Genomic DNA, 5,079 nt, shown 5'->3' on the forward strand with positions numbered 1-5,079 from the left:
CTGGGACTGGGAAAACGGCCACTTTTGCCACATCAATCCTGCAGCAGATTGAATTAGATCTGAAGGCTACACGGGCCTTGGTTCTGGTTCCCACTCGAGAACTGGCCCAGCAGATACAGAAAATGGTGATGGGATTAGGAGATCACATGGGTGCCTCCTGCTGTGCCTGCACGGGGGCACCAATGTGCATGCTGAAGTGCAGAAGCTGCCGATGGAGGCTCCCCATATCATCGTGGGTACCCTAGGTTGTTTATTCGACATGCCTAATACCTGTCTGCCAACGATATCAAAAGGTGTGTACTGGATGAAACCGATGAAATGATAAGTTAAGCCATGGATTCAAGGACCAGATCTATGACATATTCCAAAAACTCAACAGCAACACCCAGGCAGTTGTGCTGTCGGCTACAATGCTTTCTGCGGTGCTTGAGGTGACCAAGAAGTTCATGAGGGACTTCATTAGGATTCTGGTCAAGAAGGACGAGTTGACCCTGGAGGATATCCGTCAGTTCTGCATCAACGTGGAACATGAGGCGTAGAAGCTGGACACGCTTGGGACTTGCATGAAACCCTGACCATCATCCGGGCAGTCATCTTCATTAATACCCTGAGGACGGTTGACTAGCTCGCTGAGAAGATGCATGCCCGAGACTTTACTGTCTCTGCTCTGCATGGCGATCTGGACCAAAAGGAAGGAGACCTGATTATGATGGAGTTCCATTCTAGTTCTAGCAAAGTACTGATTACCACTGACCTACTGACCAGAGGCATTGAGGTACAGCCAATTTCTTTAGTCATCAACCTTCCCACCAACAGAGAAAACTAAATCCACAAAATTGGTCATGGTGGACGTTTTGGTAGTAATGGTATGGCTATGATCGTGGTGACCAAGGAAGACAAGAGGACTCCGAGACATGGAGACTTTCTACAACACCTCCATTGAGGAGCTGCCTCTCAATGTTGCTGACCTCATCTGAGAGGACAGACTATCTGTCCTGCTGCCTTGCTTTGGCCAGGGTTTAATCCTGGGGGCTGAGGAGGAACAGTGGGAGTGGGGAGGGAAAGAGAGTCAAGGGATGGACATCTTGTCATTCTTCTCCCCCCCCCCCCCTTGAATAAATGTCACTTTTTGAGTCAAAAGATGGAACCATGAACATTTAGAAACCCTTTCTTTGGGGTATGCTCTTGTCCCAGGCGCCATCACTTCTCCCACAAACCCCACCCCACAAACAAACACCCATTTCCCTAACCTGGTCATCTCTCCACACCCCAGCCAAATTCCTCTGAAAAAATTCAAGAGGCTATATTGTCATTCAACCCAATTTGCTGAACGAAATCTGGGGGGGTATTGTTCCTAGGTGTGGGGAGCAGGGGAGAGGAAGTGCTAGTCATTTTTATGTTGTTTTATAAAATATTTTTTTCTTTCTTTATTAGTCATTTTATTGAGAGCTCTTACAGATATTATAACAGTCTGTGATTCAATTAGATCGAGTATAATTGTATAATTGTTGTCACATCAGTTTAAAACATTTTCTTTCTTCTTGAACTCTTTGATATCAGTTCTCCTTTATCCCCTCCCTCTCCCACCCTACCACCCAGAAACCCTTATTATTATATTATATATTATTATTTTGCTGTGTTTTACACCATCCAATGTGTCCATTCACCTGCAATTCTGTTATTCATTCGCCTTGAGTGGGGTTATACAGTCATCATTGCTATCAGCCACCACCAGCCCCTTCCTGTACCCTCAGGGAATCATTACTCCTGTTACTATTTCTGAAGGGTTATCTATCTTGGATATCATGCATGGAATGCTCTTAATTATGCAACAAACATATGCAGGTCTAACAAGATTAGTAAGGTAAAACAAAGACCATGATAGTAAGGAGAGAACATATTAGAGAACTATAGGATAGTTAGGTATTTCATCAGTGCTATACCACACCCTAGATTTATCATTCCTTCCATGTGGCCAATCTGTGGGGGACTGTCCAATTACCTCACAGGTGGGCTTTGGGTCTCCACTTTATCCACTCCCTTCATGTCAATTTGATTGCTTTTAAAAAAATAAATATTTTATTGGGGATTCTGACAGCTCTTATAACAATCCATACATCAATTGTATTAAGCACATTTGTATATATATTGCTATCATCATTTTCAAATTGTTTGATTTTGAACTTTTGATAGCTATTTCCTTCGACACCTCATGATCACACAGCTGATGTGCTTCTTCCATGTGGGCTTTGTTGCTTCCTTGGTAGATGCGGCTTGTTTAGCTTCAAGCCTTTAAGACCCCAGATGCTGTATCTTTTAATAGCCGGGCACCATCAGCTTACTTCACCACATTTGCTTATGCACCCATTTTATCCTCAGTGATTATGTCGGAAAGTGAGTATCATACAGTGCCACATTATTAGAATAGTTCTTGTACTGAGGTAAGATTTAAGTAGAGGTCCAAAGTCCTTGATATCGATATCTATATCTCTATCTATATCTTTACATCTTTACATATATACACATCTATATATATACATAATTTTTACCTTATTCTTCTTTCCTCCTGCACCACGATCTTGTTTATCCATCATTCACCTCTCAGTAATGACTCTCAGATATATTTCAGTTGATCAAACATGACCAAAGACACTACACCTTCCTCACTGTCCATTTTAGAACCCTTGCTATTCCCCTGTTGTTTGTGTACTATTTATCAATTCAGAAAATAAACAAAATTCTGAATAAAAATGACTTGGAAACTGCCCCTCTCAAAAAAAAAAAAGAATAGGGAAGTAGATTTAGTAGCTCTAGTCAGAGAGACAAAGATCTGAACTGGCAGAGACAGATGGGATAAAGAGGAGTAGGATACAGATGAGTTAAATGGACTTGGTTATTTATTGGATGTGAACAATAAAAGAAAAGAAGAAATCTAGAATGATTTCTCAAATTTCTGGTGTGAGCACATGGGTGTGCCATTCACTGAGATGAATTTGAGAAAGGAGAGATTATACAATCAATTTTAAATCTATTAAGTTTGAGGCATCCGATATAGCTAAGAGTACATATTGGTTCACTCAATAAGGTTATGTAGGGTATTCATTACCAGACTTTCAATAAATGATAGAATAACAAGGAACAAGGAAATAGAAGACTTGAGCAACACTACACACAAACTAGACCTAGTGGACATCTATAGAACAGCACACGACAGAAGAATACGTGAGGTTTTCACATGCACAGGGGACGTTGTCTATGACAGTCTGTGTCAATATGTTTTCAAAGATTGAAATAATACAAAGAATGCTTTCTGACTATAATGGTGTTAAATTAGAAATCAATAAGAGGAAGAAATTTGGACATTAATGAATATGTGAAAATTAACCAACATAGTATTAAATAATCAATGGACCAAAGAAGGGAAATTGAAAATTCTTTGAGATGAATGTAAATGAAAGTCCAATCTTCCCAAACTTAGGAGACGCAGCTAAAGCAGCACTGACAGATTTATAGGTATAGACGCCTATATCAAAAAGGAAGAACATTTTCAAATTGATAATTAAGTTTCTACCTTGAGAAACTAGAAAAAGAAAGGCAAGTTAAACCTAAAGCAAGCAGATGAAGGAATAATAAAGATTATGACAAGATTAAGTAAAATTGAAAATCGAAAAATAATAGATAAAATCAAAGTTGGTCTCTGTAAAGATAAACAAAATAAAAATCAAACAAAAGAAAGCTGTAGCTATATTAGTCAAGGAAAAAAGAAAGAAAATGCAAGTTACTAAAACATGGAATGAAATAGAAGATATTACTACAGCTTGAGAGATATAAAAAGGGTTTAAAGAAATACTATAAAAAATTTTGCACGAATTTAGATAACCTAACAGAAATGGGAAAATTCCTAGAAAGATAAAGTTGACAGAAGAAAAAAATTTTAAAATTCTGAAAAAGATTGATGTAATGACTGAAACCTTCTCATAAGAAAAAGTCCAAGCCCCGATGGGTTCGCTGGTGAATTTCACCAAATGTTTAAAGAATCAACATCAATCCTCCACAAACTCGAGGGAACATTTCCAACTCGTTGTCTGACCCCAAAGACAGATGAAAAGCTTACGGAAGAACAAAACTATAAATTACTATTCTTTATAGATAGAAACACAAAAATACTTACCAAAATATTGGCAAACTGAATTCAGTAGCATATTAACATGATTACATGCTATAGCCAAGTATAATTTGTCCCAGGAATGCAAGGGTGATTCAGCATATAAAAATTGGATAATAGCTTATTAAAAGAATAAAGGACAAAACCCACACAATTATCTCAATAGATGCTAGATTTGACAAACTCCAACACCCTGTCGATAATAAAAACACTCAAGTTAGGAGTAGGAAGGAATTTCTTAACCTGATTAAGGTCATTTACAACAATTTCTACAGTTAATATCACAGTTAATGGTGTCAGATGGAAAACTATCACCTTAATATCAGGATCAGGACAGATGTGCTCCTGCCACTGTTAATAAACACTCTACTGGAGCTGATGCCAGGGGATTACGTGGAGAGCAAGTGTTTTGAGAATGATGAGGGCAATGAATGTACAAATGTGCTTGACACAATTGATGTATGGATGGATTGTGATCAGAGTTGTATGAGCCCCAAATAAAATGATTAAAAAGAAATAAATAAACACTATATTGGAAATTCTAGTCAAGGGCATTAAATAAGAAAATTAAATAAAAGTCATATAAAATGAAAAGGAAGAAGTAAAATGATCTCTATTTGCAGATGGCACAGTCATATATATATGTGTGTATATATATCCTATGGAGAGATGTATATATCATTTTTTAATGAAAAAAAAAAGAACTATTAATCTTCTTGAACAGGCAAAGCAAGATTGCAGGATACAAGATCGAAATATAAGAATCAACTGTATTTCTATACACTTACAATAATAGTCTGAAAATGAAATGAAAACAATTTCATTTACAATAGCATCACAAAAATAAAACACTTAGGAACATTCTGTTGACAGAAGTTATCTGTTTATATCTACAATGAAAATGGAAAAAAAAA

General features: G+C 37.4%; 1 protein-coding gene and 1 pseudogene across 1 annotated transcript in view; both read left to right on the forward strand.

Moving 5' to 3' along the window:
* Positions 1 to 5,079, forward strand: part of EXOC6B (exocyst complex component 6B) — a 635,729-nt gene that overhangs the window by 32,699 nt on the left and 597,951 nt on the right. The window lies entirely within an intron of this gene.
* LOC101661752 lies at positions 9 to 977 on the forward strand (annotated as a pseudogene).

Source organism: Echinops telfairi, unplaced genomic scaffold, assembly GCF_000313985.2.
Source record: "Echinops telfairi isolate 266 unplaced genomic scaffold, ASM31398v2 ScPeMD7_9;HRSCAF=40, whole genome shotgun sequence".
Taxonomy (NCBI): Eukaryota; Metazoa; Chordata; class Mammalia; order Afrosoricida; family Tenrecidae; genus Echinops; species Echinops telfairi.